This window comes from Triturus cristatus, chromosome 7 (genome assembly GCF_964204655.1).
Source record: "Triturus cristatus chromosome 7, aTriCri1.1, whole genome shotgun sequence".
NCBI classification, from domain to species: Eukaryota; Metazoa; Chordata; class Amphibia; order Caudata; family Salamandridae; genus Triturus; species Triturus cristatus.
The window spans coordinates 728500071-728513038 of NC_140590.1; positions in this window are offsets into that span (position 1 = coordinate 728500071).

Here is a 12968-nt window from a genome sequence, read left to right on the forward strand (position 1 = left end):
GCAGTTCCCATACTTTTCCAGGTTCCAGGTTAAGGCTTTTGACTGTCTCGGTGATGTGGCAGACACTACAATTTCCACATGGAAAATGGCCCATGATGCTTGGGAGCCCCCAGGCGTTGAGAACCGTACTTGCAGGTCTTGGTGGCGGTGTAGGTCTGGTAGACACTAAGGCATCTTTTATGGATCTTGCTCTCTTGTTGGAGAGAAGGGGAGGTTCCCTGTTGAAGTTGCCTGTCCTCAATATTTTCCAGTGTTTCCAGATGATTTGGGAGACTTTGTTGGTCATGGTGTTATAAGTTGTCACGCATGTTAATGGTGGTGGTGTCGGTTCTCGTGCGTGGGTTTCAAGTAGTCCTTCGCGGTTCTGGTTTCTGGCCCTCTTGTTGGCTTTCTTTGTTAAACGTTCTGGGTAGCCACGTTGGTGTAATTTGTGACTCAGGTCAGTAGCTTGAGTTTTGTAATCTTTCAATTCGCTGCAGTTTCTGTGGAGCCGAAGGAATTGGCCATATGGGAGGTTTTCGCGAAGGGATCTAGGATGAAAACTGGTAAAGTGTAGTAGGGAGTTGCGAGCAGTGGGTTTGAAATGAGTCTTGCTCTTAAGACCTCCTGCTACCGCTTTGATGTCCAGATCCAAGAATGTCGTCTGATATCTATCAGAATTATGTGTGAAGCGAAGGTTGGGATCACATGAGTTCAGCCAATCACAGAATGTGACTAGAGATTCACTGGTTCCTTCCCAGATCAATAGAATGTCGTCGATGTAACGTTTATAGAATTTGATTTGGGGAATGCGTGGGTGATTGTTGGCGAGGAGGTGTTTGGTCTCAAAGTCGTACACGTACAAGCCCGCTACACTTGGAGCGAAGACACTCCCCATGGAAGTGCCATACTTCTGGAGGTAGAGTTTGCCTTCATATTCAAAGAAGTTCTCTTTGAGTGCAAGTGTTTCACACTCGAGCACGAAGGATGTGGGAGTTTGATGTTGCCAGTTGGAGTTATTCAGGGCTTCTTCTAGTACTCTTAGGGTGTCATCTTGTGGGAGGCTTGTATATAGGCTCTCCACATCGAGAGATACTAGGAGTGAGGTGTTGGGGTCATAAGGTATGGTCACTATTAGTCCTAATAGGTCTTTAGTGTCTTTAAGGTAAGTGCTGGTTGACTGTACCAGGGGTTGTAAGAAATGATCACAGTAGCGTGACAGGGGCTCCAACAGAGATCCAATGCCCGAGACGATGGGGCGTCCAGGGGGTGGTGTTATGTTCTTGTGGATTTTAGGAACAATATAGAAGTACGGTATTTTGCCTGGTGTCGCGGTTAGGAATTTAGCCTCACTTTTGGAGATCTGACCGGTGTTCTCTGCATCCTCCACTAGGGTGTGGATGCGTATTTTTAGAGCTGTACTAGGGCTGTGTGTTAGTTACCCATAATTTTTAGTATCTTTGAGTAGTCGCTCACACTCTCGATGGTAGTCCTCTTTGTTGAGTATGACAGTGCCCCCTCCTTTATCGTCTGGTTTGATTATGATTTCGGGGTTGCTTTTCAATGATTGTAGGGCCTTTCGTTCTAACCTGCTGGTGTTTTGAAAAGTGTTGGGTTCTTCCAGAGCTTCAATTTATTTAAACACAGTTTGCTCATACACGAGAATTTCTGGTGGAGTTGAGCTTGGAGGTGGGATGAATGTGGACTTAGCTCTGAAGGGGGTGTCCCCTTGATGTTCCGAGTCGGGTTGAGTGGAGGCATTCTCAAAGAAAGCTTTAAGCTTAAGGTTGCGGAAGAACTCTGCTAATTCACAATGTAACTTGAATTTGTCAAGTTTAGCTGTGGGGGCGTAGCCGAGGCCTTTTTCAAGGATTGCTTCTTCTGTTGGTGTGAGAGCATGTTTGGAAAGGTTGGTAATGAGACTCAGCGTGTGCTCGGGCCTAGTTGTTGGTCTCTGGTTTTGCTCCTTGTCAGTGCTCCCTGTTGTGGGTCGTCTTGCCAGTGTACTTGGTTCCCTCTGCGTCTTCTTCTGCGTCCTCGTCGGCCCCTTCCTAAAAAAGGTTGCTGTTGGTTTTGGTTCATGTATGGTGGTGGTGGTCCGAAGGGTGGGTTCCAACCGTATCCAAATTGTGGGTGTATTTGGGGATACATGGGTGGGTAAAGTACATTGGGTCCCGGGGGTCCCTGGGTCCACGGTTGTTGCCATCCTGTTTGTCCACCTCTGCCCTGCTGACGTCTGCGATGGCTGCTGGTGCTGGAGCTGCTGCTCCCAGATGAGTCATCATCTGATGATGCACCTGATGTGTCTGCTCTATTCGGGGGTTGGTAATCGACTTCGGCATAAGGGTAGATTTTGGCATTAGAAAATCTTTTGAGGTCCTTCTGGAAATTGTTGATCTTGCTTTGTGTGAGTCCTTCTTTGTATTCATTTATTTCTTTGTTGGTTTCATCCAGCCGTTTTTTTTACGAGGAAAGTGTGGCTTTGAAATGGGTTTCTGTGGCTTGTATTTCAATGAGGAAGGCATCTGAGAGGTGTTTAGATGTTTGGATGATGAGGATCATCCAGTCCTGTGTGCATCGCCATGCTATTTGGGCCCAATCTTTCCGGAAGGTGGAATCTTCAAGGAAGATTCGTGGGGCATTCGTGACGATTAGGCCCCTGGGCGCGGTGTTGTACCATAGATATTCGGTTAAGATCACCCCATGGAGTATGGTTCTTATCCGGTTCCGCTTTTTTTCATTAAGGTTTTCCCAATCAGCAGTTTGTGCAAGAGAGGCTGCCATATTGAAATCCGCCAGTAATGGTGGATTGTCCAGTATGCTGTTGACATCATCCAGAGTGAACCCTAAGCCGGGGTTCTCAGCCATAGTGGATAGAGCGTGCTGTATGTAGTGTTAAAAAACTGAGGATGTATGCTCTCACAGCTGTGCGCTGTGAATAAAAGTCAAAAACAAGGAGAGAGCTAGGGAAGGGAAGGGGGTGCGTCCGTATCCCCTGTATTAATATATGTTTAAACAATGATGGACGAACCCAAGTATGTGTGGTTCGATCACTGTGAAGCAGTGTTTGGGAACCCACTGGGTTATAAAAGACCCCTCACACACCAACCTGGTTGGTGTCATGCTTGATCATGACATTGATCATATTCATAAGGTACACATTACGATATATATGCAGTTTTATTTCCCTTGTGACTCTAACTTGGCTTATCTGTGTATGTGTAAGCCAAATCGGGAAGAACTTTAAAACAGTAAAAACAGTGCCACACGGTGAGTGCCATTAGTGAACTAGTGTGAGCTCTAACCTTTGTGGCATATGTAAAATGCAGCAGGTCTATTGCAATCGTACTCACCCAATGTTGTAAGTTAACCAGGTGTCATCTGTACCCGGTAGGTCAAACCAGAGGAGTTCCTCTAGTGTTGGACAAGCTCTGGCAGGGGGGGAGAGAGAGAAAATAGGTGGTGCACTGCACAGAGATTGGGTCACACTAATTAGGCGAGTATTTTGTGCATTCACACTGATTAAGTACGTCTTTTGTACATTCAAGACCAAGGCTCTCAAATCACATTTCTTGACCTCAACAAGTTCATACTTAGCAGTATATCTTTCAAAGTGCGAAGATCTTTCGAAATTGTAAACGGAAACACTCAATGTGAAGCACATCAGGGGGTAATATATACTCGATAGATCTTTCGGTCTAATATGACGTCATAAGCATAAGCATAAGCTTGTTCTGATAGACTTAGGCTAACAGTTTCCTCGACTGAAGTTCTTAATCGAAGATAAGTGGGCGTGGAGTACACAGGTAGACGTTCCCGTGTTTGGGAGACATTTCTACAAGCATACGTAGCGTCAAAGTGCATGTCAATGGCCAGCGCGTTATTGTTTTTGTGTTAGGTGCATTCTTGCGGTATCTCAGGGTGTTTTTTTGGTGTAGCTCGTTATTTTTTAGTTCCCTGTGCCCCCGAAAAAGCATATAACTGGGATTAACTCAAGTGTCAGCAATGTTACTAAAGGCATCCATAGCGTCAAATTCCTACCTGCTCAGCACCAGGATACCCTATCAGGTGATAGCTCACCCTACAAATCGGCATAACAAAACATTGAGGGTGAAGCAGCATGTAATGTCACTTCCAAAGCACCAGTATCCTGTTGGGTGTGATACCTGAATATCTTCGTCAGAATATCGTCTGACGTAAATATTGTGCTCTAGATGTTGTCTATAAAGTATCTCCTCGTTGGAGTTAATAGCAGAAAATCAGCACCCACTATGAAAATATTTTTGTAAATGACATTTAGGACAAACTATTTAAATCAGAAACCATTTCTGTGAATAAATGTTCATTTATTTTGGTAAACAGCTTGAGCTGAAGAAAGAGTGGTCTAATGAATTTAGACCCTTGACCAGGAAACCGGGGTCAGTGCTCTATATGACACTAGAAACCCCATTAGAGCCAAATAATACTCTGTTTTATGTCTTACCATATGCCTAGTGCTTTCTATCATTAATATGTTACTGTAGCACTTCAATTTAGGAGCCCTTTGAACCAGAACAGCGAGTGGCATTGTTTGAGGGAGGATGGTTTTTCTTGGTGTTCTGTAGTGTGAGGTTGGTCAGGAGTGTATGTTTAATTTATAAGTGGTGTGTGCCAGTTGGAATGAAAGAAAAAAGAGTTCAATCTCAGAAAGATCTTTGTAGTGTCTTACAGAATCCTTAAAATGTCAAAACAGAGGTGCTGGCACTTACTATGGTAGATTGTCCCTTGTCCGTGAAAGGACCTAGACGCTGTCATGATTCCCAAACTGGAAGCTGCCATATTGGGACACCGTCCCCTTTGCAAATCAGATACCACCCCCTTTGAACTGTTGCATGGGACTAATGATTTGTGACTGTAATTTGCAGTTACGAACCATTGACATATTGCTCTCCAAATCACAATAGGAAGGGGGCATCCCTTTCACACCCGTTCCTATTTGCGATTCTGACACGGTTGCAAAAGGCCGTTTACGAATCGGAAATACTTTTCCGACTGGTAAAAGGGCTTCTGTAATTAATAAAAAGGTATTTTGTGGTTGCAAATGCTATGATTCTGAAAATCACCGGCTTTGGGACTGCAAATACCTCTATACATTGAGCTTCATATCCCAAGAGAGTGTCCAAGAGAAGATGAGATACTACTTGTCAGAACAAGTGTCTCAGGGGATGTTGGTGCTAAATCAATCGAGCTATCAGAGCTATGAGAATGAACTAAGAGTTTGGCACCTCTCTGCAACACAGCCACTCGACGCCACTAGAAAACAGAAGACTAGGTAATCATGTTCCAAACATGTTCATTTGCCATCATTATGCACACTCAGACACGCACCCATTGTGTGGAGAGATGGAGCACTGCAGAACAATTCACAGGGAGCAGGGACGGGTCAATAGATACTCTTAGAGATACTGCAAGGCCCAGATTTACTAAAGGTTTGTGCAACAGATCGTGTGACACAAGTAGCAGAGTGAATCAACTTGTGCATGTAAAACCCCAAGGCAGCCAGGCACAGGCAATCGGTCCAGTGGTAAATTGTCTCAAGTATCTATTTGCACTGTGGGGTTTACCCTGAATCATGCATCATACATGTCTGATGTCTGTGCTGTTGTCTACAGATATGAATTTGTACTGGAGGATGTACAGCCAGTGCAAATCCTACACTAGGCACTGCTGGCTCACTTTTGTGCCCTAGTGCGAAGCTGAACACCATGCAGAACATTAAGAATTATTGAGAGGGCAAAGAAGTCTTTAAGTGGGATCACCCCACTTCCACACATGTATACTAGAATCATGAAATGGGTTTCCAAAGAGTGACATGGATGGTCACCTCATCTGCTCTAAAATATAGGCATGCGCAGTGCTAACCCCCTGTCCCACTGGCTGTGTGCACACTCAGACACACACATAATGTGTAAGGGTAGGGGGGCAAAACCAGACGCACTCTGTAAAGCAGGCATGGTGTAATACAACACCTAGTGCTTGTAGGTATATCGGCAGTGTGCACCCACATGACCCACCTACTGTATGAAACTCTTGTGGCTGTGTGCATACTCCCAAACAGTGCAGTGTTGGGGTGGCGCACATTCAGGCACGTACCTAATATGAACAGAGCGGAGTCATTGCACACTCACTGACACACGCCTGCTGTTTATACTTTTTTTGACTGTAGATGCACAGATCTGGCTCTGTTCACACTCGGGAACATAGTCAGTGCACACAGTACACGCTCACAGACACACCCCCAGTGTGTGCATGCCTCATAAACACACAGCATGCTCAGGGCTAGATAGGTGTTAACTCAACTCACAAACACAAACCTAGGTTGTGGCAGTTGTGACTGTATGCATTCCCACATTTGCAAACCCAGTGCATGCAGGCATCCTGAACATGTGCAAATCAAGCACCCAGTGTGCACCGGCAACGGTAGGTACACACACAGTGTGCGCATGTCTAATGCTGTGCTCCCAGTTAGACACAGAGTATGCATAGAGGTCTGGAGAGGTGTTAACTCGCAAGCACAAAGCTAGTTTGTGCCAGTATCATGAACGTATGCGCCCTCATCTTCGCACACCCTGTGCATGCAGTCAGCCTGACTGTGTGCAAGTCCAACACCCACTGTCCACCAGCAATGGCAGGTACACACACAATGCCTACATGTTTCCTGGCTGTGTGAACACTCGGGCAGCGGCAAAGCATTACCAGTCACACACAAATCGTACACACAAAGCACTCTGCGAAAGCTGCCTCCCCTAATACTCTGCAAATCAGTGTATTTGCATAATGATTTGCATATAGCTCGCGTTTATAATTACACTGAACACGCTAATTACTGCAGCCGATAGAGCTGGCAGGAGGCGGGACTTCTGTTTAAAGTGCTTCTGTGACAAGCCCATCCAGCTGAGAGAAGAGGGCATGGGGGTTAGGCAAATCTCGGCTTTACGTCGGGGCGGATGGGGCAAAGTCACCCTACTCTTCCGGACAGTCTCACCAATATACAGCACTGTGCATGTTTAACAACGTAAATAATAATCATCAAAAGGTTATTTCGCTGCATTCTATTCGCACAAACATGCGTGCACACTCACTGATTGCCAGACACTAACGTAGACAACGAAAAAACGAAATGCACGCAACAGCACAAAAGAACTGGCACACATATGCTTGCAGTCTGCGATGTATACCTATCTCTGTGGTCATTGTTTGTGCGTGTCTATTTTGCACCTGTGTAAAACAATGGTGCAGGAAACACGTACCCACAAAAGCGTATACATTTACATAGTCACGTGACTTCGAAAGTCCTGACCGGGCAGAAGAGGGTTTGAAAGGCCGCGTCACCTGTCGCAGAATGTGTCATGTCGCAGTGTTTGGCTTCCACGGTGCCTCTCACCGCGGAGGCGGAGCAGTGTCGACCCTTCCTTTCCTCTGAGGTACTTTGAGACCTCCGCCGCTCAGGTTCGTACACTCTGTATTATGAGCGTACAACACTTTTCACTTCGAAGCCCCTGGGACACCGAGATGCCAGGCGAGAGAAACGTGTTACATGTTTTCCAACACAAGTGTGTTCTTTTTTAAAGAATGACCTTGTGCTGTGATTGTTTAATGGATGTTTTAAAAAGAAGAGATGTGCGCCAAATACGTGTCCATCTGCTGATGTAAGCGATTACAACGCAGTGAAATCCCAAAAGCCGCCTGGGGACTCTTGGACAGCGTCGCTTTTTGATGAAACAATAGTTCCTGAAATAGCCACAGTTTGGGACAGTCCCGCTGACTGTGTATTGGAAGGTTACTTCCGCAGCGCCCAGCTCAGCGGTTCTATGGAGTGAGCAAGCCCCCAACACAACTGCGAATACATAATCAGCGCGTGGATAGAGACTTCTAGAGAAGTTACCACACACCGCTTGCACTACAAAACCACCACGAGCAGCAGCCACATAACATGAACTTGTAAAGCAGCGTTCGCCACTGGTACGCTGGCGCCGAGAGTTTAGTGTTACCCAACTCAATGGTAGTCAGTTTATCGACTTCTGAAAGGATATCATACTGAGTAGAACCGCCGAGATGTGTGTCCATACGGTCCAATACCGACTACTAAAAGGGTTTCATTAATCCACTGAGCAACGGCCGATCCTTACCTACTCGTCTCACAGTGTGCGCCCAGAAGCTGCCTACAGCGCAGTAAACGCACACATGTGCTAACCGGTACATGTAAATATATTGTGTGTGAACGCGTTTAATCTGTATATGTAGCCATTTCTCTATAGTTTTGACTACTGGAGATGAGCTGGGAAGGGTATTTCAGTGGGGCATTTACTAATAAACAATGAAGGCACCAGTAAACTTGGGGGTGCTTTAATACTTGATTTAGGGGCGTACTTTGAGCTTCAAGACTCTGTCGGAAAGTGACCTTACTCTTACATCGACTCAAGTAAACTTCGCAGCGGGTCTCTTAAGTCTTGCTTTTCACGACTCAAACATCTCGGTATCTCCCCCCCCCCCCTCCCCCGTAAAACAACGTTTCAACATTTTATGTGTTGGACTTTGTAAAGTGACATCTGCCCCTCCTTCGGCAACGCCAGTGTTTGTTTGCACGTTGTTGCACATTCTTACTGGGTAGGGGTCAGGCATCGGCCGTCACCGTCCACAAAGAGATGTTATTTTAATGTTAACTTAATAAACACTTGTGATGAAGCCCTGGGCCTTCCCTGCTTTCACCTTCACAGAGATGCCTCCGAGTTACGGATGTGACAATAAATCGACATTTTGGGGGGTGGGGTTGTGCGGTAACAACAAACGCCTTCTTTTTCCTAAAAAGGACACCCCGCCTCCCCCTCCCCGGGTCTCAGTTTCACTCATAACACGAGACATGTATCTGTTGGGAGAGTGATACGGCGCCTCTGCCCCCCGCTCCGGTGGAGGCGGATCTCGGGTAAACCGCTGGTTTGTGGCCGGGCTCGAGGCCTCCGCAGAGGATTGCGCAATTCGCAGTTTCGATCCCATATATGGAAGCGGCGCAGGCATCGCGAGATCACGAGGCTGTGCTCCCGCTCTCCCGGCAGAGCCGCTCCAGTGCGCCCTCTTTGTCCCCCCATCTGAGCCCCCGATTTCCCGACGGGATTCTTGGGGTAGGTTCAATCGCGGCATAGAGGGAAGCAGAGGGGTTCAGCCCCCACAGTCCGGTTTATTAAGGACACCCCTACCTCGCGCAGCAGAGCGGGGGATCCCTACCAGCAGTTGCCAAGACCCAATCGGAGGGTGATGAGCCCAGAATAAACAGGAAATACAGCAAAACAGAATCCCAGGCACATCACGTGCACACACTGGGAAGACACCTCAAAACACTTTTTGATGGTCGCCCCGAAATTAGGTCACAAAACACACTAAACGTGCGTGGGCAGAAGCACACACCGGCTAGCTTCAGACATATGGAGTGCAGGCCTTCAGGGTCCCCCAAACACTGGAGAGAAAGGGGGGGGGGGGGTCATACAGGGTCGCCCAAACACTGGAGAGAAAGGAGGGGGGGGGGGGGTCATTCTGCCAAAGTCCAATGAATAGCTGTGAGATATGCGAGACTCAGAGGCCCCACATGACATTTTGCAGGGGGCCGATCATTTTGCTTTACGCCACTGCCTGAATGAAAACTCAGAATAAAAAACTATAATCAGAAAATGAAACGTAGATGCGGTAGTCGGGTAGCCGCCCCCTCCCCCACCCCACCACACCACACCACATTGTGACGCCATTTACTGGAAACTACTGCTCTACAGCTAAAAACATATAATACAACGCACTGTTCCACTCTATGCCGCTTTAATTACCGGTTGATTAATTGCTATCACGTGCGAGCTATTTAAAACGTCTTGCACGTGACGCCGTGAAGTTGTGTGCAAGGTAAAAATAACGTCACGGTGCTGGTTACAGGCTAAGCCGTGCATGCATCGCTACAGGGGCGTATGATAGCGAGGTCCAGTGTACCTTATCCCAGGAGGGAAACAAATATGGCAAGCCAAAGCAGTGCATAAGATCGCTTTAGCAGCACACGAGATGAATTTTTGTGTGTAACGTTCTATGGAAATACCGAGAGCATGTACAAATATCCCATTAATGGAGCATGGATAGCTTCAGTGACGCAGGGTGCGCGGGCTGTGTAGCTGCTCATAAAGTACAAAAACAGCAACAATCAAGTATTAGATCGCTTCCCTCCAAGGCATAGAGAGGCCAGCCGCTTATAGTAGCAGATACTTCACTGGTTTCCACAAGCACCCAACTGAAGGTGATCTTATGAAGTATTGAGAGATTGAGGTTATGTATAAAGCGCTTTGGGGCTGTCCTCACAGTAGAGTGATCGTCCCAAACCTAGGTAACTGCTTCGGAAGTAAACTAAATGGGGTGGTGTCGGGCACACATCGTCTTTCAACTTGTCTGTAAGGTGACCAGTGCAGTTTCAAGGAAACGCAAATATCGTTGAAGGTGTGCAATCGGAGAAAGCAGTGTCTTTCTGTCCAAAGCGCTCTATGCCTGTTTACAGTGTGCAAGAAAATAATATGCGCTATAGCAGTGTACTAACTCCAGCAATGTCACACTGTACGGTAGTACATTGATCTTTCAATTGTATATGGAGCGAGGCCGGGTATATAGGCGCTATGTAGATGTCCTCAAAGTGTTAGGTTCTAAGTCACTGGAGGGATCACTTCTGGGGTACGTGAAGGACGGGCTTTACATAGCTCAAAGAGGTCGGTGGGGGCTTCCTTTGTACAAACCATAGTAGGGTTCCCCACTGGAGCCCTAAAACCACCCCTCTCACTGCCCACCACCTCTCTAAACCACTTGCCTCAAACCTGATACCTCACCTGTCCACCCAGCCCCACCGTGCCCCCTCGTGTCCATTCGGGCTCCCTGTACCCCCGTGCCTCGCCGCTCGCTGTGCCTCGATCCAACCCTTTCTCCCGTATCGCTCCCTCAGTCTGTCTCTCTTATCTCTTCCTCGCTGTATCTTCCAGGGCTGCAGCCCTCCTTCCCTCTCGCCCCCTTCTACCCCTCTGCTTCTCTTGCCTCGATCCTACCCCTCCCTAACCGCCTGGCCCACTCCAGCCCCCGCACCGGTCACTACCACCCTTCTCTATCTCTCTTCAGCACCTTCTCTGCAACCCGCTCCCTCACCACTGTTTTCGCTTATCCCCCCTCCCCCCGCCTTCTGTGCGGTCTACACTGCCCCGTTTCCTATCACCGGTTCCACGTCCCTGTCTCCCGTCTGCCCTGCTCTTCACCACAAGCCGTATCTTATTCCTCTTTCTCTACCCCTATCTTCTCCAGGATACAAGAGACCCTCTACCCTATGGCACGTTTTCCGCCTCGCAGCCCCTTTTCTTTCGTATTCTGCCTGTCTCTCCCTCCCCCGCCCGTTTTTTTTCTGCGCATGTTTTTCTCCCTATTATAGACCTGCTCTGCCCATTCCCGTCCTGTTCCTCCCTGTCCCCTCCCCTCACTTCCCTATTTGGCCTTCTCTGCTCTCCTGAATGCACAATGTCAGCTCTATCGGGTTCTTTCCCCGCGTGCCGCTCTCCCTTCTAGTTTTCCTTGCCCTCTCCCGCTCTGTAAAAGGCACACACCTTTCTGTATCACAACCTCCCCACCTGTCAATGTTCTTATCGTTTTCCAGTTTCCGTGTTCTTCCTTCCCCTTCCACGCCTCAAGCGCCCCCTCTCATTCCGACAGCACATCTCTCTTTCTCGCATGTTTCCGCTTTCCACCTTTTCTCTAATGTCACAAGTTCATCTTTTTTATTCTACCTTCTTAATTCCCTTATATGTTGCTAATGTCCCCCGCCCTGTTTCAAAGCCGTTCGTGTCCCTGCCCGTTCCCCTAGTTATCTCTCCCCTCCAGATGTCGTACATGATCATTTAAAGTGCGTTTCGTCCTTGCATCTTTTTTATTGTCTTACCCTGTTTTCAGAAGAGCTTTCTCTCCCTTTTGCTCTGTTACATGCCTTTATTTTCCGAATATCCCTTTACTCTAGTCACCGTTTTCTGTTTTTGCCTCAAATACAACACTATGCCTCCCGTTCCTCCTTTCTCTCATTTGTTTCTGTCTTTCTTTCTTTGCATCACATTTTGTTTACAGCGTTACAAATGTTCTTCCTATCTGTTGCATCTTTTCTTTTGAGTTCATTTTCACCTTTTTTATTCAATATCTCTCTTTTTCAGCTGCATTTTATCCCCCTCTGCATCTTCCATTCCATCTTTTTGTCTTTTACTTTCCAGCATAACATATTCTATTTCTATTGTTCTCTCCCCTTCTCTTTCTTCTTTTCTACATCTCCACCGTCGTTCTGTTTCTTTCTTTTCATCCTCCTCATCTTCCGCAGGCATGTTTCTTTCATTACTAGATTCCTGCTTTCCTATTTCCTTACGCTCCTCTTTTTGTTTTTTTCCTTCCCTTCCTTTATTTTCCTTTTCTTACTCTTGCTCCTCATGTCCGTTCTTTAATTTCCCCATGCATATCCTTCTTTTCCTCCTATATCTCTCTTCCCCATATCTTTATCTTTCTCCTTTTTGTTTGACCCCCCTCCCGCCCCTGCCATACTTTTCTCATTTCTTCTCTCACATTTTCCAGATTTCCCTTTTCATGAATTCACTTTTTCTTTCCCCAGTTTCCTTCCTTCGTTGTGGGCGTCCTGGGGTTCAGAAAGGGGTGTGGTGTACAAAGTGACTCTTCTTTCCTCGCGTCGTGCCTACTTTTCAGTTATTCTTTTTTGCTATTCTCTTTTCCAGATGTAGTTAACACTCTTCCCTTTTTAGCTTCTTCTTTTCTATTTTTGTGCTTTTCTACCTTGCCCTTTCGCCATACTTTATTGTCTCCCCCTGTCTTCCCCTGTACTTGTCTCATTTCCTGTTTTCCTATCTCGTTGCCCTCCTTTCTTTCATTGATTTCCCCTCTCCACATTCGCAACATTTTTC